The sequence below is a fragment of the Canis lupus genome, chromosome 26, assembly GCF_011100685.1.
Source record: "Canis lupus familiaris isolate Mischka breed German Shepherd chromosome 26, alternate assembly UU_Cfam_GSD_1.0, whole genome shotgun sequence".
NCBI classification, from domain to species: domain Eukaryota; kingdom Metazoa; phylum Chordata; class Mammalia; order Carnivora; family Canidae; genus Canis; species Canis lupus.
In genome coordinates, this window is record NC_049247.1 from 26,096,695 (window position 1) to 26,122,170 (window position 25,476).

General features: G+C 45.6%; 1 long non-coding RNA gene across 4 annotated transcripts; it reads right to left on the bottom strand.

The window, feature by feature from the left end:
- Positions 1-516: 516 nt before the first annotated feature.
- Positions 517-23,831, bottom strand: LOC111092609. 4 transcript variants are annotated; one of them, XR_005379409.1, is made up of 5 exons: positions 23,349-23,831; positions 22,905-22,971; positions 21,816-21,952; positions 869-1,074; positions 517-785 (listed from the first exon to the last, which is right to left on the bottom strand). It is a non-coding gene; the product is annotated as an uncharacterized LOC111092609 (long non-coding RNA). The 4 variants fall into 4 exon arrangements; XR_005379412.1 differs by lacking the exons at positions 517-785; positions 869-1,074; positions 22,905-22,971 and adding an exon at positions 20,903-21,207 and having other exon boundaries at positions 23,537-23,831; XR_005379411.1 differs by lacking the exons at positions 517-785; positions 869-1,074; positions 22,905-22,971 and adding an exon at positions 20,903-21,155.
- Between the last annotated feature and the right edge of the window lie 1,645 nt (positions 23,832-25,476).

Here is a 25,476-nt window from a genome sequence, read left to right on the forward strand (position 1 = left end):
CAGCCCCGTCCCTGCTCTGCTGATGCACATGTCGGCGCTCTGTGAAGCTGGGATCATTATTCCCTTAGCTTCAACCAGATGACTAGTTCCCATTATTTGATGTTTGCGTGGAACACATAAATCAATGCCACAGTCAAGATTATAAATGGTAAAAAAAAAAAAATAGCGTTCTAGAGAAAAATCCCAGTGTGCTTGTTTAAGGAAAGTTTTTTCATATTCTCCAGAGCTGGAGGCAATTAAAAATCTGCAGATTGATTTTTTATACCATCTTTTTATAAAATGACCAGAAAGAGGTAAGAAAAACTTCCTCCAACATGATGGATATTCATAGAGGGTGACATTAGTCAATATTTAAAGGAAATAAGTTGTGAAGTTCAAAAATATGCATGAGTATTAACTTCACATTTTATATGGAAGAAGAACATACCACAGGCTATATTCCCCATCACTGGAATTTCATTGTATTTTGGAAGAGGCAGGAATGTAGAGGTGGTAAGGAGGCCAGGGATTGACACCAGGTGGAGGAAGGAGGAGGGTGAGTGTGTGAGGTGTCTGTATTCATGGTGATGTCACTCTCCTACAGGGCCCTGTGATGGCGGCCACACCACACTGCTGTGTTTTCACAGCTCAGTAAACTACCCCAGACCGACAGCACCTTCGTGCAGGCAGAGAATGTCACCTAGGAGTCTGGGATCCATGATGGGGTACAGGTGACATCATTCCATCCACTGATCCAGTGAGGTGTGATCCCATGTCCCTGAAGGGGGAGGTTAGGAAGGATGGACCTGAGGAAGATCGAACAGACAGTTTGAAAAGGGAGCAAAGAAACTGCACATCAGCCCATAGTCCAGATGACAGAGTGTGTCACCTGGACTGAGGTGTTAGTCTTTGTGATGAGTCCGACCCTTTCCTGGAATTGAACCTTGATCTCCATGGTCACAGAGGGTGGGAGCCAGGGTTGTCCCTTCAGGAACAGAAGGTCCTGTGTTGTGAGGGTCTCAGCCTCTCCATAACCAATGTCAAGGTCGGGCCCTGCCCTTGTGGTTCTGGTGACGACTGCAGGACATCCTTCAGCTACAACACAGGAAACTGAAAAGTAAGGCTTGATCATCTATAAACCTGTAATTATAGCACATACCTGGTGCAACAGACAGAGGAGATCGTAGAGACAGAGCGAACCTGTGGCCTCCCCATCAGGAGTGTGGACAGAAGCTCAGCTGACAGAGGAAGGGGCTGGGGTCAGAGAAAGAGACAGAGAGAGATAGAGAGCGACAGATGGAGACCAGGCTTCGGGGACCCACACTGGAGTCCATGGCGGCAGCATCATTGATGTCTTGGTCCATGTGCTTCGTGCCCTGTGGATGTGCTGACCCCAAACCTCACTCTAATCCTAGAGAAGAATCAGGACAGTGGGGAAAATTGAAGACCTTCCCTAGGGAAGAGGCACAGCAGGGAATTCTAAACATTTGGGACAATGAGGTGCAGCCTCAGGAAGGCTGGGTGTGACCTGAGTGTGGCCTGTCCTCCATGCACAATGCGTGAGGACCCACAGCACTGGAGTCAGGGGGCTCTGCTCTGGGCTCCTGTCAACTCATCTCATTCAGGGCAGACCAGGGTTGGGGCATCAGGGGACTGGGAGTCTGTCCCAGGGGTCCATTGGATACTTTCAGCTGGGAAGGCAGCCCCTGCATGTGTCTAGATCCAGGGCCTACCTGCTATCAGCCCGTGACTCCCAGACCTTAGATGGGTCCTACAGATGACAGACATCAAGAAGAGGTAGTGGGGGTTTTGAGCAGTCACCAGAATGCAGTGCTCCTCCCCCAGGGGATGAAGGGATGAGAGAGACCCCCCAGCTTTGCCTCCCTGTGGCTGGGGTCCTGCGGGGGTTGCAAGAGGATGCAAAGTTTGGTGTTTTTCACCATCCCTACTTCTTCATGATACCTGATGTCCTGGGCACTCCAGCCTGATCTTGGACATTCAGCTCATGCTTCTCCATGACTCCTCCTCCCCATCGGGTGTGAAGGTCTGCAAACACCCCCCCTAACACATGCTCACTGTCCTCAGCCCTCCTTGGAACAATCTCATGGGGGAGACAAAGAGGGGCATGTCTCACCTCATCAGACACAGTGGCTCATCCCTGGAGACCCACAGCAGATGGCAGGATCCACTACGCAACACACTGCAAAGACACTGCAGGGAAAGCCTTGGGAGACAGCCTGGACTGAGGGATGCTGCCTCCAGACTCCTGTCCCCCATCCTGCACCTGGAGAGGGGGCCCAAAGTTCAGTCTCATGCTCCTGACCTGCTACACAGCACATCCACTCCAGGTCTGCTCACCAGGCCTGCACACCAGCCTCGAGCTGTGGGCACTGATGCTGCTGCTTAAGGTCAGGGTCCACCAATGCTGAGCTGGGAAATCAGTTTGTGCTCCTTTCCCAGATCTTCCACTCTTTCAGGCACAGAGAAACATCTCCCTCCCTGAGCCCTCCCTGCAGTGACAGCAGCATCCTCTGTAGGGCCCATCAAAGCAGAGACCCCTGTTCTCACCATCCTCTTCTCCCTTCTCTCCCCCTTCTTCCTCCTGCACAGGCCTGAGGGGATCCTGGAAGCACAGCCCCCTGCATCGCCACCTGCTATGTTCCTTCCTCATTTGCTCTGCCTTGAGCGCAGAGTTTCTTCAATCCTGCCCTGTTCTGTCCACCCTCCTGTTACCCTGACCCATCATCACCAGGTGGTCTTGCTTCTGTGAAGTTACTGACTCTCATCTGAATTTGAAGATCTTCATAACTTCTTTTGATTTTTTTTCTTGTATGACTCTTTGTGCAGACCACGGTTACTCCTCTCTTGAGATGAATGTGAAAGGCCCCCCTCTGAGCAGCTCCTTAAATGTGCCAGGCTTCCAGGTCTCCAGCCCTACTCTTGATCCAATGACACCTAGGCAGATGCAGGCTCCTCCTCATCTCTGAGCTGCAGCCTGAGGATAAGGCTGACTCTTACTGTACAATCTGGCGCAGTGGTCCTGGTCACAGGGACACACATAGGAGGATGTGGGGCAACACCTCAGCCTGCCTACAGCCTTCGAATGTGTCTGTCCCCAAATTTAACAGAATGGGAATACACACTGATTTTATTGGAAGTAGATTCTGGATCACCGTGTCCTTCCTCCTAATTTATAATTCCACCTTTTTGAACTCTCAGAAGAAATAAAAACTGGCAAGGAAAAGATAAAAAATATTCCTAGTGATCCAACTGGAAAATTAGAGCATGTTGACCGGGTGGTTCTTTTCTCTTCCCAAAGCATGTCTACTTAATAGTCAGAGCACTGGGCCCATCCCAGCAGGTTGAAAGATCTCCTCAGCTAGTCTCTGCCTTTCCAACCATCAGAGCAGAGACCTCCTCGCCCCCCCCAGGCCCCTTTTCTCAGGACTGGCCATGGCTCACTGAGTCCCAAGGATGAGGTACTAGGATGTGAGATGCTGTGGGAGAACCAGGCCCAGGAGGAATTCCAGGCACAGAGCTGTGTACTTGAGGCACATTTGTGACATTAGTGATGTGGTTAGGCATGGGGGATTTGGGGTTCTGAAATGTTGTAAAAACCTGAACCTGCTCCAGGGACACTGGGTGAAGTAGTCCTGTGGATGTGACTTGCTACAGCTGACACCACTCAGGACCATGGGCATCCTCGTGAAGGCCTGTTCCTGATCCCCCAGTGCCTGCTTGTGGCCTCCTCTCCCCTGGTACACTGTGGAGCTTTGCAACATTGGTGGGTGGGGGGGGATGGCTTGGATGTGTGGGGAGGAGGAATCTGAGTATTTGCTGCAAATCCCTGTGTGCATGAATCTGTTGTGAAGACTCAAATATAGAAATCCCCTTTTGCGGAGGGAAAAGCAGTGAAACGGATGTTACTATAGTAAGAGCTCTCCGGGAGAAGCCCTGAGTTGTGAGCTAGCACAGTCTTGACTGAGCTTCCAGGCTACAGCCTGCTCTTCTGCCACTGGTTTGTCAGCATGGCCACCTTACCACTGGGTTCCAGGTTGAGGAAGAATTATTATCAGTGTTGCTCACTTGGCTTGAACTACCTTGTCCCCGAGAACTACTGCTACTTGGGGAAGTAAGATACATGTCTCCCCTCCACTCCTGTCTGACTCCCTCCTTGCTTGTCCCCACCTAAGTCCCCCACCATCTCAAGTTCTACCTTCCTCCAACACTGCTGCTAAAGGCCATGTAGAGGTTTTATGACAATCTCTCCCTGTCTTACTTGTCTCTTGATACAGGCCTGGTCAGTCTGAGTGCAGGAGCAAATAGCTTCTCACTCAAGGTGGTGTCAGTGAGAAGGGGTTGCCAAGAAGAGCAGAAGTCCAGCCTCTGCCACCAGCAATCAAGTTAGTTTCCTGCCGCCCTCCCTGTGGAGGCTGAGAAAATTCACATCATTCCACCTCAAGTTTAGCATTAGCACAAGTATAGCCATCTCAGGCTCCTGTAAATAAGAGCTGAACTTTACAGGAAAAACCGCAGAACACCCTTGACAGAGAGTCCCATATCAGAGTGAGAACAGAGCTCAGAACGCCCTTGACAGAAACAGAAAGTCCCGTATTGGAAAGTAAACAGAGCTTAAGAAATTCCTCCACCCCTTCTGAAAATCCCCTAGACCAGCCCATAAAAACCCAGCTGTAACCCCCCTCAGGGTCCAAGTCCCTGCTCTGCTGTGTCAGGTATACTTGGACCCAAGCTCAAACTTGTTAATAAACCCTCATGTACTTGCATCAGTGTCGGCTCCTTGGTGGTTTTCTCGGATTCGCAATCTTGGGCACAACACTCCCTTGGATACCCACTCCTGTGTCCCTGGATTTCCTGGTCATTCCCTGAGCTCTGGAACCTTAGCTGAGATGGGTTGATACCTTTCTTCACAACTGATATTCCCTGTCATGTCCATTATTTGGCATGATATTGGATAAGACTTACTTTTGACCTAAATCTTGGTCTCCAGGAGGGAGGAGCAAGATGGCAGAAGAGTAGGGTCCCCAAATCACTGTCTCCACCAAATTACCTAGAAAACCTTCAAATTATCCCGAAAATCTATCAATTCGGCCTGAGATTTAAAGAGAGACCAGCTGGAATGCTACAGTGAGAAGAGTTCGCGCATCTATCAGGGTAGGAAGACGGGGCGGGGGGAAAAAGAGATAAAGAAACAAAGGCCTCCAAGGGGGAGGGGCCCCGCGAGGAGCCGGGCTGAGGCCGGGGCGAGTGTCCCCAGGACAGGAGAGCCCCTTCCCGGAGGAGCAGGAGCTGCACCGACCTTCCCGGGCGGAAAGGGGCACGCAGGGAGTTGGAGCAGGACCAAGGAGGGAGGGGATGCCCTCGGGCTCCCTGGGACAGTAAAAGAGCAACTGCGCACCCAGGAGAGTGCGCCGAGCTCCCTAAGGGCTGCAGCGCGCACGGCGGGACCCGGCGGGACCCGGAGCAGCTGGAGGGGCTCGGGTGGCGGCTCCGCAGAGGGGGCTGTGCGGCCCGGGAGCAGCTCGGAGGGGCTTGGGCAGAGGAAGAGGCTCCCTGCGGAGGGGCTGCGCGGTTCCAGGAGCAGCTCGGAGGGGCTTGGGCGGCGGCTCCGCGGAGGGGTTGTGCGGCCCGGGAGCGCGAATCCACCAGCGCAGACCCGGAGCACAGGGCGCCGGGACACAGCCCAGGATCCCGCCTCCCCCGGGACAGGCAGAGGCCGGGAGGGCCCAGGACAGCAAGGACGCTCCTGCCCCGAGCTGAGCAGATCAGCGGCCCCGCCCCGGAGCCTCCAGGCCCTGCAGACGGAGTTCCTGCCGGAGCTGAATCCAGGTTTCCAGACCTGGCCCCACCACTGGGGCTGTTCCTCCTGCGGCCTCACGGGGTAAACAACCCCCACTGAGCCCTGCACCAGGCGGGGGGCAGAGCAGCTCCCCCAACTGCTAACACCTGGAAATCAGCACAACAGGCCCCTCCCCCAGAAGACCAGCTAGACTGACAACATCCAGGAGAAGCCAAGGGACTTAAAGTTCACAAAATCAGAAGATACTCCCCCGTGGTTCTTTTTTTTTTTTTCTTTTTTTTGCTTTGTTTTGTTTTGGTTTGCTTTTTGATTTGTTTCCTTCCCAACCCCCGTTTTTTTTTCTCCTTTCTTTTTCTTTCTCTTTTTCTTCTTCTTTTTTTTTTCTTTTCGTTTTTTTTCCCTATTTTTTTCTCTTTCTCTTTTCTTTCCTTCTTTCGCTCCTCTCTTTTTCTATTTTTCCCAATACAACTTGCTTTTGGCCACTCTGCACTGAGCAAAATGACTAGAAGGAAAACCTCACCTCAAAAGAAAGAATCAGAAACAGTCCTCTCTCCCACAGAGTTCCAAAATCAGGATTACAATTCAATGTCAGAAAGCCAATTCAGAAGCACTATTATGCAGCTACTGGTGGCTCTAGAAAAAAGTATAAAGGACTCAAGAGACTTCATGACTGCAGAATTTAGAGCTAATCAGCCAGAAATTAAAAATCAATTGAATGAGATGCAATCCAAACTAGAAGTCCTAACGACGAGGGTTAACGAGGTGGAAGAACAAGTGAGTGACATAGAAGACAAGTTGGTACCAAAGAGGGAAACCGAGGAAAAAAGAGACAAACAATTAAAAGACCATGAAGATAGATTAAGGGAAATAAACGACAGCCTGAGGAAGAAAAACCTACGTTTAATTGGGGTTCCCGAGGGCGCCAAAAGGGCCAGAGGGCCAGAATATGTATTTGAACGAATTCTAGCTGAAAACTTTCCTAATCTGGGAAGGGAAACAGGCATTCAGATCCAGGAAATAGATCCCCCCCTAAAATCAATAAAAACCGTTCAACACCTCGACATCTAATAGTGAAGCTTGCAAATTCCAAAGATAAAGAGAAGATCCTTAAAGCAGCAAGAGACAAGAAATCCCTGACTTTTATGGGGAGGAGTATTAGGGTAACAGCAGACCTCTCCACAGAGACCTGGCAGGCAAGAAAGGGCTGGCAGGATATATTCAGGGTCCTAAATGAGAAGAACATGCAACCAAGAATACTTTATCCAGCAAGGCTCTCATTCAAAATGGAAGGAGAGATAAAGAGCTTCCAAGACAGGCAGCAACTAAAAGAATATGTGACCTCCAAACCAGCTCTGCCAGAAATTTTAAGGGGGACTCTTAAAATTCCCCTTTAAGAAGAAGTTCAGTGGAACAGTCCACAAAAACAAGGACTGAATAGATATCATGATGACACTAAACTCATATCTCTCAATAGTAACTCTGAATGTGAACGGGCTTAATGACCCCATCAAAAGGCGCAGGGTTTCAGACTGGATAAAAAAGCAGGACCCATCTGTTTGCTGTCTACAAGAGACTCATTTTAGACAGAAGGACACCTACAGCCTGAAAATAAAAGGTTGGAGAACCATTTACCATTCGAATGGTCCTCAAAAGAAAGCAGGGGTAGCCATCCTTATATCAGATAAACTAAAATTTACCCCAAAGACTGTAGTGAGAGATGAAGAGGGACACTATATCATACTTAAAGGATCTATTCAACAAGAGGACTTAACAATCCTCAATATATATGCCCCGAATGTGGGAGCTGCCAAATATATAAATCAATTATTAACCAAAGTGAAGCAATACTTAGATAATAATACACTTATACTTGGTGACTTCAATCCAGCTCTTTCTATACTCGATAGGTCTTCTAAGCACAACATCACCAAAGAAACGAGAGCTTTAAATGATACACTGGACCAGATGGATTTCACAGATACCTACAGAACTTTACATCCAAACTCAACTGAATACACGTTCTTCTCAAGCGCACATGGAACTTTCTCCAGAATAGACCACATATTGGGTCACAAATCGGGTCTGAACCGATACCAAAAGATTGGGATTGTCCCCTGCATATTCTCAGACCATAATGCCTTGAAATTAGAACTAAATCACAATAAGAGGTTGGAAGGACCTCAAACACGTGGAGGTTAAGGACCATCCTGCTAAAAGATGAAAGGGTCAACCAGGAAATTAAGGAAGAATTAAAAAGATTCATGGAAACTAATGAGAATGAAGATACAACCATTCAAATTCTGGGATGCAGCAAAAGCAGTCCTAAGGGGGAAATGCATCGCAATACAAGCATCCATTCAAAAACTGGAAAGAACTCAAATACAAAAGCTAACCTTACACATAAAGGAGCTAGAGAAAAAACAGCAAATAGATCCTACACCCAAGAGAAGAAGGGAGTTAATAAAGATTCAAGCAGAACTCAAAGAAATCGAGACCAGAAGAACTGTGGAACAGATCAACAGAACCAGGAGTTGGTTCTTTGAAAGAATTAATAAGATAGATAAAACATTAGCCAGCCTTATTAAAAAGAAGAGAGAGAAGACTCAAATTAATAAAATCATGAATGAGAAAGGAGAGATCACTACCAACACCAAGGAAATACAAACGATTTTAAAAACATATTATGAACAGCTATACGCCAATAAATTAGGCAGTCTAGAAGAAATGGACGCATTCCTGGAAAGCCACAAACTACCAAAACTGGAACAGGAAGCAATAGAAAACCTGAACAGGCCAATAACCAGGGAGGAAATTGAAGCAGTCATCAAAAACCTCCCAAAACACAAGAGTCCAGGGCCAGATGGCTTCCCAGGGGAATTTTATCAAACGTTTAAAGAAGAAACCATACCTATTCTCCTAAAGCTGTTTGGAAAGATAGAAAGAGATGGAGTACTTCCAAATTCGTTCTATGAGGCCAGCATCACCTTAATTCCAAAACCAGACAAAGACCCCACCAAAAAGGAGAATTACAGACCAATATCCCTGATGAACATGGATGCAAAAATTCTCAACAAGATACTGGCCAATAGGATCCAACAGTACATTAAAAAATTATTCACCATGACCAAGTAGGATTTATCCCTGGGACACAAGGCTGGTTCAACACCCGTAAAACAATCAATGTGATTCATCATATCAGCAAGAGAAAAACCAAGAACCCTATGATCCTCTCATTGGATGCAGAGAAAGCATTTGACAAAATACAGCATCCATTCCTGATCAAAACTCTTCAGAGTGTAGGGATAGAGGGAACATTCCTCAACATCTTAAAAGCCATCTATGAAAAGCCCACAGCAAATATCATTCTCAATCGGGAAGCACTGGGAGCCTTTCCCCTAAGATCAGGAACAAGACAGGGATGTCCACTCTCGCCACTGCTGTTCAACATAGTACTGGAATTCCTAGCCTCAGCAATCAGACAACAAAAAGACATTAAAGGCATTCAAATTGGCAAAGAAGAAGTCAAACTCTCCCTCTTCGCCGATGACATGATACTCTACAGAGAATATTTTTTTTTGAGGAGGAAACTGTCTTTTTCAAATGCTGTGGATACTGCTCATGGCATCATGACTTTTAGTTTCACACATAGTGAGGATGTGAAACAATAAACCTTGGGCCCACAGGCCTTGTTTCTGAGTCTCTTTTCTTGAGAACCTTCTGTGAGTGTCCTTTCAGGAAGAGTACTGTGTTGGGACACCTGTCCCTGAGGAGGGAGGAATGACGCACAGATTCTGATGTTGACTGAGGCACCACAGGTGTCCCGGGTGCACAATCAGGTGAAGGAAGAGAGCCCAGCTACAAATACTCCAGGGTCTGTGTAAAATTAGAAAAAATACTTTGGTAAAATATTTTATTTATGTATTCATAAGAAACGTGGAAAGAGAGGCAGGACACAGGCAGAGGGAGAAGCAGGGTCCCAGCAGGGAGCCCGATATGGGACTGGGTCCAAGGACCCAAGGATCATGCCCTGACCCAAAGGCAGACGCTCAACTACTGAGCCACCCAGGCATCCCAACAAAGACTTTTAATACAAAAATCTTGGACTTCCTCCTCTTGTCTCTCCTTTACTACACACACTAAATGTTTTACATATCATACTATTGTCTTAAATCCTGTTTTTTAGGCTTTTGTATTGTTTTGTTTCCTCTTCTTTTCTTCTTTCCCTGAAACAAGCAATTCTGTGGGATGTGGTCCCTACTGGGTGTTCTACAACATATGTCAATGTAACACTTAATTTCTCTGTCCGGAGACTGTGTCAGAAGCACGCAATCAGAGCTCAGTCCCTGGACACAGCTACCTTCTTTGATGCCAACAGAAAGGAATAGCTTACCCATACCTTCTTTCCAGCTTGGGTAGGAATCAGGAGTTCCGAATATTCCCTCCTCAGATATGATTAACATGCTAGAGCAGCTCACAGAACTCTGGGAAATACTTTATTCTGTTTTCCAGTCTATTAAACGACCTGATAAATGAAATAGGTGAGCTGCCAGGTGAAGAGACACCTAGGGCTAAATCTGGGAGTGACTTATGTGTAGGAGCTTCTCTGCCTGTGAAGTTGGGATGCATCACGCTCCTGGCAGGTATGTGTTCACCCTGCTGGAGCTCATTTCCTCTCTCTCAAGGATGGGGCTAGGCAAGTGAATTTTGCCAGCCTCTGACCAGCTCTTGATTTCTCTAGGGACCAGCCCCATCTGGAAGCGACCCAGGAAACCATACAGAGTACCCTCATTCAAACAAAGATGCTCCCAGGGCTCTCGTCACTTAGGAATTGATGAGGGTTTCAGGAGCCAGGAACCAGGACCAGACCTGACTGTAGTTTCTAAGATCTCACAATAATGTATCTCAGCTAAAAATAGGGCCAAGATAGTCATGCTCATACCCACATCTCATGCCATAAAATGTGACTCTTGTGTGACTGAGGACACAACCATAGACTGTATGTTAACACTCATCTTGATCACAGACACAATTTCCCCTTCATCTGAACCAACTGACAAATAGGCACAACTTCTTCAGACTCCCTGACAACACCTCCACCTCCATACTCCTCTTTTCTCCATCCTCTTGTTCCTCATGCTCCAGTGTCTCTGGCTCTTCAGTTCTGAACTCTGTGTCCACGTGAAGATTTCAGAAAAAAATAACAATGCTCTTGGTGCCATTTCTGTTTTCCAGGGTCCATCTCTAGGCAGAAGTAGCAGAACTTGGACCAACATGGAATCCTGTCATCATCTGATTCCTGATCTCATCCCCAGATGTAGTTTGCACACCCCACCAGCCTGGGGCAATCTCTGTAACATGGCAATGATATTATTTTATTTCCCACACATGGATGTTCTTTCATGTGTTGAGGGTTGACACATAGGAACTATTGGTGTATTTAATTTTTCATCTTCAGCATCACTGGAGCCCCAAAGAAGGTCAGTGTCGACATCATTGGCACAGGAGAGTGTGGATTTTTATTTTCACACACATCAACTATTTTTTTTTAATTTTATCCATTTCTTTGAGAGAGAGAGAGAGGGAGAGAGAGAGAGAGAGAGAGAGAGAGATAAGCAGAAGGAGAAGCAGGCTCCATGCAGGCAGCCGGATGTGGGACTGGATCCCAGCCTCCAGGTTCAGGCCATGGGCTGAAGGCAGCAGTAAACTGCTGATCCACTTGGGCTTCCCAACACCAACTATTTTTCTTGTTTTTGAGAATGTTTGTTTCTAAACCCATCAGGACATTGACTCAGCCACACACTTTCCCTATATCCATGAAGTCACATTCATTAACTCTTTTAAGAATGGTCCCTCGACAGAACGTAAAGACTGCTAACTCTGGGAAATGAACTAGGGGTGGTAGAAGGGGAGGAGGGCGGGGGGGTGGGAGTGAATGGGTGACGGGCACTGGGGGTTATTCTGTATGTTAGTAAATTGAACACCAATAAAAAACAAATTTAAAAATTCTTCCCTAATTTCCTGGCTGACCCTTTCTTCGTGTAGCAGGATGGCCCTTAACCTCCACATGTTTGAAATCCTTTCAAACTTCTTGTGAATTTGTTCTAGTTTCAAAGCATTATGGTCTGAAAATATGCAGGGGATGTTCTCAATGTTTGGTATTGGTTAAGATCTGATTTATGACCTATTAGGTGGTCTATTCTGGAGAACGTTCCATGTGCACTTGAGAAGAATGTGTATTCACTTGCATTTGGATGTAAAGTTCTGTAAATATCTGTGAAGTCCATCTGGTCCAATGTATCATTTAAAGCTCTTGTTTCTTTGGAGATGTTGTGCTTAGTAGTAGATCTGTCGATAATAGAAAGCGTTGTGTTCAAGTCACCAAGTAGAAGTGATTTATTATCTAAGTATGTCTTAACTTTGGTTATGAATTGATTGATATCCTTGGCTGCTCCCACATTCGGGGCATAAATATTCATGATTGTTAGGTCCTCTTGTTGGATAGATTCTTTAAGTATGATATAGTGTCCCTCTTCATCTGTAACTACAGTCTTTGGGATAAACTTTAATTTATCTGCTATAAAGATGGTACCCCTGTTTTCTTTTGAGGATCATTTGATTGGTAAATGGTTCTCCAACCTTTTATTTTCAGGCTGCAGGTGTCTTTATGTCTACAATGAGTGTCTTGTAGACAGCAATTAGATGGGTCTTGCTTTTTTATCCAGTCTGAAACCCTGCGCCTTTTGATGGGGTCATTAAGCCCATTCACGTTCAGAGTTACTATTGAAAGGTATGAATTTAGTGTCATCATGATACCTATTCAGTCCCTGTTCTTGTGGATTGTTTCCTTGAACTTCCTCTTTCTTTTTCAGTGTCCCCTTTAATATTTCTTACAGAGTTGGTTTGCTGGTCACATATTCTTTCAATTTCTTCTTATTTTGGAGGCTCTTTATCTCTCCTTCTAATCTAAATGAGAGTCTTGCTTGATAGAGTATTCTTGGCTGCATGTTCTTCTCATTTAGGACCCTGAATATATCCTGCTAGCCCTTTCTGGCCTGATAGGTCTCTGGAGATATCTCCACTTAACCTAATACTTCTCCCCATAAAGGTTAGGGGTTTCTTGTCTCTTGCTGCTTTAAGGATTTTCCCTTTACCTTTGCAATATGCAAGTTTCCCTATTGAATTTTGAGGTGTTGAATTTTGATTTTATTTTTATGATATTAGGGTGGAATCTTTGTATCTCCTGGATCTGAATGCCTGTTTCCCTCCCAATGTTAGGGAAGTTCTCAGATACGTTTTGTTCAAAGACACCTTCTGCTCCTCTATCCTTTTCGTCGTCCCCTGGATCCTCAATTAAACGTAGATTTTTCTTTCTGAGGCTGTCGTTTATTTCACTTAACCTTTCCTCATGATCATTTAATTGTTTTGTCTTTTTTTTATCAGCTTCCTTCCTTGCCATCAACTTGTCTTCTATGTCACTCACTCCTTCTTCGACGTCGTTAACCCTTGTCATTAGGACCTCCAGTTTGGATTGCATCTCATTTAATTGATTTTTAATTTCAGCCTGATTAGATCAAAATTATGCAGTCATGTAGTCTCTTGAATCCTTTATGCTTTTTTTCCCAGAGCCACCAATAGTTTTATAATTGTGCTACTGAATTAGCTTTCTGACATTGAATTGTAATCCAAATTACAGAATTTTGATTACAATTTTGTTGTCAATAAGTCAATTGGAAAAGAACAAATATTATATGGTCTTATTCATTTGGGTAATACAAAACTTAGTGAAAGGGAATAAAGGGAAAGGTGAGACAATGAGTGAAAATATTAGCGAGGGTGACAAAACATGAGAGATACCTAACTCTGGGAAATGAACAAGGGGTAGTGGAAGGGGATTTGGGAGGGAGTATGGGTGACTGGCTGATGGGCATTGAGGGGGCACTTGGCGGGATGAGCACTGGGTGTTATGCTATATGTTGGCAAATTGAACCGCAACAAACAAATTTAAAAGGAACAAATTGTGATTCATCATATAGGCAAGAGAAAAACCAAGAACCATATGCTCCTCTCATTAGATGCAGAGAAAGCATTTGACAAAATACAGCATCCATTCCTGATCAAAACTCTTCAGAGTGCAAGGATAAAGGGAACATTCCTCAACATCTTAAAAGCCATTGATGAAAAGCCCACAGCAAATATCATTCTCAAGGGGAAAGCACTGAGAGCCTTTCCCCTAAGATCAGGAACAAGACAGGGATGTCCACTCTCACCACTGCTATTCAACATAGTACTTGAAGACCTAGCCTCAGCAATCAGACAACAAAAAGACATTAAAGGCATTGAAATTGGCAAAGAAGAAATCAAACTCTCCCTCTTCGCCGATGACATGATACTCTACATAGAAAACCCAAAAGCCTCTACCCCAAGATTGATAGAAGTCATACAGCAATTTGGTAGCATGGCAGGATACAAAATCAATGCCCAGAAATCAATGGCATTTCTAGACACTAACAATGAGACTGAAGAAAGAGAAATTAAGGAGTCAATCCCATTTGCAATTGCACCCAAAAGCCTAAGATACCTAGGAATAAACCTCACCAAAGACGTAAAGGATCTATACCCTATAAATTATAGAACACTTCTGAAAGAAATTGAGGAAGACACAAAGAGATGGAAAAATATTCCATGCTCATGGATTGGCAGAATTAATATTGTGAAAATGTCAATGTTACCCAGGGAAATTTACACGTTTAATGCAATCCCTATCAAAATACCATAGACTTTCTTCAGAGAGTTAGAGCAAATTATTTTAAGATTTGTGTGGAATCAGAAAAGACCCCGAATAGCCAGGGGAATTTTACAAAAGAAAACCATATCTGGGGGAATCACAATGACAGATTTCAGGTTGTACTACAAAGCTGTAGTCATCAAGACAGTGTGGTACTGGCACAAAAACAGACACATAGATCAGTGGAACAGAATAGAGAACCCAGAAGTGGACCCTGAACTTTATGGTCAACTAATATTTGAAAAAGGAGGAAAGACTATCCACTGGAAGAAAGACAGTCTCTTCAATAGATGGAGCCTCAGTGTCCATCAAAAGATGAAGGGATAAAGAAGGTGTGGTTTATGTATACAATGGAATATTACTCAGCCACTAGAAATGACAAATATCCACCATTTGCTTCAACGTGGATGGAACTGGAGGGTATTATGCTGAGTGAAGTAAGTCAATCGGAGAAGGACAAACATTTTATGTTCTCATTCATTTGGGGAATATAAATAATAGTGAAAGGGAATATAAGGGAAGGGAGAAGAAATGTGTGGGAAATATCAGAGAGTGAGACAGAACATAAAGACTCCGAACTCTGGGAAATGAACTAGGGGTGGTGGAAGGAGAGGATGGTGGGGGGTGGGGGTGAATGGGTGATGGGCACTGAGGGGGGCACTTGACCGGATGAGCACTGGGTGTTATTCTGTATGTTGGAAAACTGAACACCAATAAAAAATAAATTTATTATTAAAAAAAACAAAAAACAAAAAACAAAACAAAATACCATGGGCCTTCTTCAGAGAGTTAGAACAAATTATTTTAAGATTTGTGTGGAATCAGAAAAGACCCTGAATAGCCAGGAGAATTTTAAAAAGAAAACCATAGCGGGGGCATCACAATGCCAGATTTCAGGTTGTACTACAAAGCTATGGTCTTTAAGACAGTGTGATACTGGCACAAAAAAAGACACATAGGTCAATGGAACAGAATAGAGAACCCAGAAGTGGACCGTCAACTTTATGGGCAACTAATATTCTATAAAGGAGGAAAGACTACCCACTGGAAGAAAGACAGTCTCTTCAATAGGTGGTGCTGGGAAAATTGGACATCCACATGCAGAAGAATGAAACTAGACCACTCTCTTTCACCAGACACAAAGATAAACTCAAAATGGATGAAAGATCTAAATGTGAGACAAGAGTCCATCAAAATCCTAGAGGAGAATACAGGCAACACCCTTTTTGAACTCAGCCACAGTACCTTCTTGCAAGATACATCCATGAATGCAAAAGAAACAAAAGCAAAAATGAACTATTGGGACTTCATAAAGATAAGAAGTTTTGCATAGCAAAGGATACAGTCAACAAAACTAAAAAACAACCGACAGAATGGGAGAAGATATTTGCAAATGACGTATCAGATAAAGTGCTAGTTTCCATGATCTATAAAGAACTTATTAAACTCAACACCAAAGAAACAAGCAATCCAATCATGAAATGGGCAAAAGACATGAAGAGAAATCTCACAGAGGAAGACATAGACATTGCCAACATGCACATTAGAAAATGCTCTGAATCACTTGCCATCAGGGAAATACAAATCAAAACCACAATGAGATACCACCTCACACCAGTGAGAATGGGGAAAATTAACAAGGCAGGAAACCACAAAGGTTGGAGAAGATGTGGAGAAAAGGGAACCCTCTTACACTGTTGGTGGGAATGTGAAATGGTGCAGTCGCTCTGGAAAACTGTGTGGAGGTTCCTCAGAGTGTTAAAAATAGACCTTCCCTACGACCCAGCAATTGCATTGTTGGGGATTTACCCCAAAGATATAGATGCAATGAATCGCTCGGACACCTACACCCTGATGTTTATAGCAGCAATGTTCACAATAGTGAAACAGTGGAAGGAGCCTTGGTGTCCATCAAAAGATGGTAGAAGGGGAGGAGGGCGGGGGGTGGGCGTGAATGGGTGACGGGCACTGGGTGTTATTCTGTATGTTAGTAAATTGAACACCAATAAAAAAAAAATAAAAAATAAAAAATAAAAAAATTAAAAAAAAAAAAGATGAATGGATAAAGAAGATGTGGTTTATGTATACAATGCAATACTACTCAGCCATTAGAAACAACAAATACCCACCATTTGTTTCAACGTGGATGGAACTGGAGGGTATTATGCTGAGTGAAATTAGACAATTGAAGGACAAACATTATATTCTCATTCATTTGGGGAATAAAAATAATAATTAAAGGCAATATAAGGGAAGGGAGGAAAATGTGTGGGAAATATCAGAAAGGGAGACAGAACATAAGGACTCCTAACTCTGGGAAAGAACTAGGGGTGGTGGAAGGGGGAGGAGGGTTGGGGGTGGGGGTGAATGGGTGACAGGCACTGAGGGGGGCACTTGACAGGATGAGCACTGGGTATTATTCTCTATGGTGGCGTATTGATCACCAATAAAAAATAAATTTATTATTAAGAAAAACACTATTATCATTGGGCAAAATAAATGGCACATTTTTGTTTACCCTTCAGCATAACAACTGAAAGGCAGGTGACTCCCACATGAGATTCTAGAAAAAGCTGAAGGACACATAGTGCCATGCTGGATGCCACTTGCCAGGGGACAGTTTACAGGCTTTTGTTATTTACCCTGTTTGAATGTCCTGTAAGGGTTCTTCAGGACATCAGAATAAAATGAACATATTCTAGGATTGAAAATGCTCCATGATTCAAAGATCACAGTTTGGTAAAAATTTGCAAGATATGTAATAGATCACATCCTTAGATTCAGATAGACTTTGTGATATAAGAAAGTGATTTAATCATATAGACTCAACATTTACTGGTGAATAATATTATCTTTTTTCTCTATAGTCATAGGTTTCTCTGAGTAAAGTGGGTGTTTGTGCATAACTGTGTCATATATTTCTTGTTGGGATTTTGTGCCAGGTTTTATCATTTGCTCCTTTTGTTATTTCCCCACCTTAATTTCTCATTGGGTATTTTCTATATCCTGGCAAGACCAGTATTTATTTTAAATTCCTACTCAGATATTTTGACTACCTGGTTATCCCTGAACAGAAATTTGCATTTCCTCAAAGTCACATGCAAATATAACTGTATGAACTCAGGGAGTATCCCCAGATTTCATGTTTGAACTTTCTTTCTTTTAAGATTTCATTTATTTATAAAAGTCAGAGGGAGAGAGAGAGAGAGAGAGAGAGAGAGAGAGAGAGAGGCAGAGACACAGGCAGAGAGAGAAGCAGGCTCTATGCAGGGATCCTGATGTGGGACTGGGTCCTGGGACTGCAAGAGCACACCCTGAGCCGAAGCCAGACACTCATCTGATGAGCCACCCAGGCATCCCTTGTTGGAACTTTCGTAAGGAATCCAGGATCTTCAGTAAGAATCCAATATCTTCAGAATATAATGCAGTAGTAAACATGTTTCTCCTAGACATGCTTTCCTTATGTCCCTTTGATTTTCTCAGATCCAGTTCAGGATTCTTTGCAACATTTAGTTCTGAAGTCTCCTTAAGCATCTCTCACTGTGACACTTTTTCAGACTCTTCTTGATTTGGTGACTTTGTCCACACTTTATGAGGGGAGATCATTCCTAACATCCCACAGTGCTAACTGCATGCACCTGTTACTTGAAAGCTCTATACTGGGATGTGTCCCTTCTTCCACCATTTATTCATTTCTTCAAACAGTTAACAATAAGGATCATGGACAGCTATTTTAGACTTTGAAATTCTTTTTTTTATTTTTATTGATTTATTTATTTATTTATTTATTTATTTATTTATTTTTAATTGGTGTTCAATTTACTAACATACAGAATAACCCCCAGTGCCCGTCACCCATTCACTCCCATCCCCCGCCCTCCTCCTCTTCCAACACCCCTAGTTTGTTTCCCAGAGTTAGCAGTCTTTACCTTCTGTCTCCCTTTCTGATATTTCCCACACATTTCTTCCCCCTTCCCTTATATTCCCTTTCACTATTATTTATATTCCCCAAATGAATGAGAACATATAATGTTTGTCCTTCTCCGACTGGCTTACTTCACTCAGCATGATATCCTCCAGTTCCATCCACGTTGAAGCAAATGGTCACGGGGTAAACAACCCCCACTGAGCCCTGCACCAGGCAGGGGCAGAGCAGCTCCCCCAACTGCTAACACCTGAAAACTAGCACAACAGGCCCCTCCCCCAGAACACCAGCTAGACGGACAACTTCCAGGTGAAGCCAAGGGACTTAAAAGTACACAGAATAGGGGTGGTAGAAGGGGAGGAGGGCGGGGGGTGGGAGTGAATGGGTGACGGGCACTGGGTGTTATTCTGTATGTTAGTAAATTGAACACCAATAAAAAAAATTTAAAAGAAAAAAAAAATAAAACTGAGATTCTTGATGTGGTTTATGTATACAATGGAATATTACTCAGCCATTAGAAACGACAAATACCCACCGTTTGCTTCAATGTGAATGGAACTGGAGGGTATTATGCTGAGTGAAATAAGTCAATCAGAGAAGGACAAACATTATATGTTCTCATTCATTTGGGGAATATAAATAATAGTGAAAGGGAATATAAGGGAAGGGAGAAGAAATGTGTGGGAAATATTAGAAAGGGAGACAGAACATAAAGACTCCTAACTCTGGGAAACGAACTAGGGGTGGTGGAAGGGGAGGAGGGCCGGGGTGGGGGTGAATGGGTGATGGGCACTGAGGGGGCACTTGACAGGATGAGCACTGGGTGTTATTCTGTATGTTGGTAAATTGAACACGAATAAAAAATAAATTTATTATAAAAAAAAAAGTACACAGAATAAGAAGATACTGCCCCGTGGTTCTTTTTTTTTGTTTTGTTTTGTTTTGTTTTGCTTTTTGATTTGTTTCCTTCCTCCACCCCCTTTTTTCTCCTTTCTTTTTCTTTCTCTTTTTCTTCTTTTTTTTTTCGTTTTTTTTTCTTCCCCCTTTTTTTTCTCTTTCTCTTTTCTTTCCTTCTTTCTCTCCTCTCTTTTTCTCTTTTTCCCAATACAACTTGCTTTTGGCCACTCTGCATTGAGCAAAATGACTAGAAGGAAAACCTCACCTCAAAAGAAAGAATCAGAAACAGTCCTCTCTCCCACAGAGTTACAAAATCTGGATTAGACTTTGAAATTCTGTCTGTGACCAAGGTGGTTGTTAACATACGGTCTATGGTTGTGTCCTCAGTCACACAAGAGTCAGATTTTATGGCATGAGATGGGGGTATGAGCCTGACTGTCTTGGCGCCATTTTCAATTGAGACATCTTATTGTGAGATCTTAGAAATTACAGTCAAGACTACCCCTGGTTCCTGGCTCCTGAAACCATCATCAATTCTTAAGTGACAAGAGCACTGGGAGCATCTTTGTTTGAATGAAGGCACTCTGTGTGGGCTCCTGGGTGGCTCCCTAGAGAGATGGGGCTGGTCCCTAGAGAGATCAAGCCCTGGTATTAGGCTGGGAAAATACACCTGTGTAGCCTCATCCTTGAGAAAGAGGGAATGAAATCCAAGAGGGTAGGCACATCCATTCCAGGAGCGTGATACATCCCAACTTCACAGGCAGAGAAGCTACTACACATAAGTCACTCCCAGATTTAGCCCTAGGTGTCTCTCCACCTGGCTGTTCACCTATCTCATTTATCAGATCCTTTAATGGACTGGCAAACAGAAGAAAGAGTTTCCCAGAGTTCTGTGAGCTGCTCTACAAAGTTAATCAAATCTGAGGAGGGAATCATGAGAACTCCTGATTCCTACCCAAGTTGGACAGAAGGTAAGCTATTCCTTCCTGTTGGGATCAAAGAAGGTAGCCATGTCCAGGGACTGAGCTCTGATCCTGTGCATGTGACACAATCTCTGGACAGAGAAATTAAGTGCTGCATTGACATACATTGTAGAACACCCAGTAGGTACCACATCCCACAGAATTTCTGGTTTTGGAGAAAAGAAGAAAAAAGAGAAAACAAAACAAAACCTAAAAAAACGTAGGATTTAAGACAATCGTATGAAGCACATGGTGGGTATTTGTCATTTCTAATGGCTGAGTAATATTCCATTGTATACATAAAGAGAGAAGAAATGTGTGGGAAATATCAGAAAGGGAGACAGAACATAAAGACTCCTAACTCTGGGAAAGAACTAGGGGTGGTGGAAGGGGAGGAGAGTGCGGGTGGGGGTGAATGGGTGACAGGCACTGAGGGGGGCACTTGACAGGATGAGCACTGGGTGTTATTCTGTACGTTGGTAAATTGAACACCAATAAAAAATACATTTATTATTTAAAAAAAGACAATAGTATGATATGTGAAACATGTAGTGTGTGTAGTAAAGGAGAGACAAGAGGAGGAAGTCCGAGGATTTGTTTTTAAAGTCTTTGTTGGGATTCCTGGGTGGCTCGGTGGATGAGCATCTGCCTTTGTCTCAGGGCATGATCCTTGGGCCCTTGGATCCAGTCCCACATCGTGCTCCCTGCAGGGACACTGCTTCTCCCTCTTCCTGTGTCCTACCTCTCTTTTCGTGTTACGCAGGGTGCAGGTGAATCTGGCTTTAGTGCCTGGAGACACAGAGACGGGGGTGGCTGAGTAGCAGAGGCTGGGACAGGGTACCTACAAACACGGACATGCATGAGTGACACAGCATTTTGCCAGAAGCTTCTCAGTTGTGGGGGCTGTTAACATCTTGGAAGCTCCCCCAGAAGTCAGATTTTGTCTCTACCTGACCAAAGAGACAGGAACAGGAGGACAGGTATCTACCCCATGTTTCTGAAGACCCTGCCACCACAGTGGGACTGGCCTGTCCCAGGAGTGTCATATCTCACTGCTGACCCAGAGAAATGAAAGTGCTTTTTATGCAACTTTGCACCTTCTGCCCGACTCTCAGACTCTACTTGATTACTGATTCAGGATCAGAGGTAGGACCTGAGGACAAAAAGGCTGAGAACAGGCTCTGTTCAGAGTGGGAAACAGGGATGGGTGGAGGAAGCAGCTGTGGGAACCCCACAGGACACTGCCCAGGAGTCTCTGCCAGGCCCTGAGGGCACCAGGGTGCTGGGGTCTCAGCCTCTGCCCAGCCCTGAGGTCCAGGGCCTCCCCCAGCTGGGAGGGTCTCCCTGCTGGACCCAGGACATGCACAGTGCCACCTGCTGGTTACATGTCCCACTCAGGGTCCTCAGTGTCCTGAGGTTAACATCCAGAGTTGTGTCACCAACACTCACCTGTGACATGAAAGACTGTATGAAGCAGCATGTGGGGTCTGATGCAAGGAACATGGATACACTGTCTGTGGCTGAGAGATTCCCACATGGAGGGAACAGTCATCCAGCTATAATCACTCCTGTGACTGTGGGAATGTCTACAAAATAAAAGTCATGCAAAAGACTAAGCCTATCCCACCTGTGGGACATTTCGGGAGCTCCTCATTGGAGCGCCTTTCAAGTTCATCTCAAGAGAGGAGTAACCGTGTCCTGCACAAAGAGTCATAGAAGAGAAAATCAAAGCAGGGCATAAGGATCCTCAAATCAGGATGGAAGGCAGTGATTTCACAGAAGCACCAGCACCTGGTGACATTTGGGTCACCTCCCTGGTGAGATCCCCTCATTTGGGGATCTCCTCCCTGGATGGGTGGGCAGAGAGGACAGGGCAAGACTGAAGATATCAAGTTGTCAGGGCAGAGCAACTGAGACAGGGACACAGCAGGTGGGGATGCAAGCAGCTGTGCTCCCAGGGGCCTTTCAGGCCTGTGCAGCAGGAGGAAGGCAGGGAGAGAAGGAGGAAGAGGATTGTGTGAACCAAGGTCTCTACTATGACAGGCCCCTGAGAGGGTGCTGCTGTCAGTACAGGGGAGCCTCAGGCAGGGAGAGGATTCTCTGTTCATGAAGGAGTAGAAGATCTGGGGAAGGAGCACAAACACTGAATTCCTAGCTCAGAAATGGGGGCCCCAGACCTTGAGCAGCAGGAGCAAGGCCCATGGCCTGAGGCTGGTGTGCAGGCCTGGTGAGCAGGCCCCAGGGTGGGTGTGACTGGGAAGGGGGGACAGTAGCCTGGGACAGACCCAGAGCCTCCTCCCCAGGTGCAGCAGGGGGACAGGAGTCCTGGAGGCAGTGTCCCTGGAACCCCACGGGAATGTGCAGGCAAGGCTGAGGGGAGTGAGCATTTGTTAGGGGGATGTTTGCAGACCTTCTCACCCCAGGGGGAGGAGAATTCAGGGAGGAGCATGAGTTGAATGTCCAAGGTCAGGCTGCAGTACCTGGGACAGTGGGCACAATGAAGTGGGGGTGGAGATGAACCCTAACTTCTGCACCCACCTGCACATCCCCAGGACCTCAAGCACAGGGAGGCAGAGCTGGGGGCTCTCTCTCATCCCTTCTGCAACTGGGAGGAGGAGAATATATCCTGGTCAACAATTCCGCCCCAAATTCCTCTCCCTGATTTTGGTCATGGAGGGGCCCTGGAGGATCCTCCTGAGCTGTGGGGGCCTGGAGCTGACAGCAGGTGGGCCCTGGACCTAGACACACGCAGGAACTGCCTTCTAGGGCCAGCACCCCATGGACCCCAGGGGAAGAGCCCCAGTCCCCTGCTGCCCCAGCCTGGGTACCCCCTGACTGATGAGGGGACAGGAACCCAGAGCAGAGCCCCCTGCCTCCCGTGCTCTGGGTCCTGACGCCTTCTGCATGGAAGACAGGCCATAACCAAGTCACACTCAGCCTTCCTAAGGCTGCACCTCATGAACCCAAATGTCTCAGAATCACCTGCTGTGCCTCCTCCCTGGGGACTGTCTTCAACTGTCCCCACTGCTCCACTGCTTCTCCAGGATCAGAGTGAGGCTCAGGGTCAGCACGATCCCCAGGGCAGGGAGCACATGGACAAGGACATCAGGGATGTTGACCCCATGGACTCCACTAGGGTCCCTGAAGCCTGGTCTCTCTCTGTGTCTCACCCCAGCTCCTTCTCTGTCAGCGGAGCCTCTGTCCACACTCCTGGTGGGGAGACCACAGGCTCGCTCTGTCTCTATGATCTCCTCTGTCTGTGGCCCCAGGTGTGTGCTATAATTACAGGTTTATAGATGACCAAGCTCTATTTTTCAAAGTTTCCTGTGTTGTAGCTGAAGGACCTCTTGCAGTCATCACCAGATCCACAAGGGCAGATCCGACTTTGACATTGGTTATGGAGAGGCTGAGACCCTCACTACACAAGACCTTCTGTTCCTGAAGGGACAACGCTGGATCCCACCCTCTGTGACCACGGAGGTCGTGGTTCAATTCCAGGCACGGCTCTGACACATCACAATGCCTGACCCCCCCGCCCTGGGGACACACTCTGACATCTGGACTAAGGGGCTCATGTGAAGTTTCTTTGCTCCCTTTTCTAACTGCCTGTTCAAACTCCCTCAGAACCCCTCCCTCCTATCCTCCCCCTTTCAAGGACAGGGGGTCACACCTCCTTGAGCAGTGGATGGGATGATGTCACCCTGTCAGCTCCATCATGGATCCCAGACTCCTAGATGACCTTCTCTGTCTGTACAAAGGTGCTGTCGCTCTGGGGTAGAGTTTACTGAGCTGTGACAACACAGCAGTGGTGTGGCCGCCCTCAATGGGCCCTGTAGGAGACTGACATCACCAGGAATGCAGTCACCTCACACACTCACCCTCCTCCTTCCTCCCCCTGCTGTCAATACCTGGCCTCCTTAGGACCTCTAGATTCCCACCTCTTCCAAAATACAATGAGATTCCAATGATGTGGAGTGTAGCCTGTGGTATGTTCTTCCAAAGAAATGTGCAGTTAATACTTATGCATATTTTAGGACTTGAGAACTTATTTTCTTTAAATATTGACTAATATCACCCTCTATTAATATACATCATGTTTGAGGACATCTTCATTACATCAAGTCTGATCATTTTATAAACAGCTGGTATAAAAATCAGTGTGTAAATTTTTTTTATTGCTTTCAGGGTTGCTGATTATGCATAAAGTTTCCATAAACAAGCACATGGTGGTTTTTCTCTGGAAAGCTTTTTTTATACCTTTTATAATTTTGATTGTGGCATTGATTTATGTGATCCATGCAATCAACAAATAATAAGGAAAACTAGTCATTTGGTTGAAGCTAAGGCAATAATGATCCCAGCTGCAAAAAGATGTGACATGTGCATCAGCAGAACAGGGATGGGGCTGAAGGACCATGATAGCTTCATGACCTAAGGGTGTTTCATTTACTGAGAAATCAGAAGATGAAAAGTGAATGTACACTAGCCTAAAAGAACCTGTCCCTGATCCTGAGGACAAAACTGTCTCTTTCATTTGACACTTTCTGTGTACAATGGGCTACTCTGAGTGACTCTGAGGTCAGAGACGTGAAGGAGTCTCCATTCCCAGGAGGGTCCCCCAGATGCACCTGTGTCTAGGGTATCAACTGAAGAATGAGCAGAAACCCAGGGGGAGCCTAAGCAGGCAGCTGCTGGGGTGCTCACTCATATGCAGATGGGTAAGTGGGTCTTTGTCTCACTTCCCCACAGACCTGGAGCACTGTGAGAGCACTGAGACTGCTGTCCCAGGATGAGCAGTAATAATCAGCCTCATCCTCAGCCTGGAACCCAGAGATTGTCAGAGTGTCTGTGCTGCCTGACCTGGAGCCAGAGAATTGATTGGGGACCCCTGAGGGTTGGTTACTACTACCATATATGAGGGTTCTTGGGCGTGTTCCCAGGAGCTGTTGGTACCAGATCACATAACCTCTACCGACGTTGGAGCTGCTTCCAGTGCAGGATATAGTGACCCTCTGGCCCAGGGACCTGAACACTGAGGGAGGCTGAGTCAGCACAGACTGGGCCCAGAACCCTGCAAGAGGCAGAGACACAGAGAGGGTGATGCTGGATA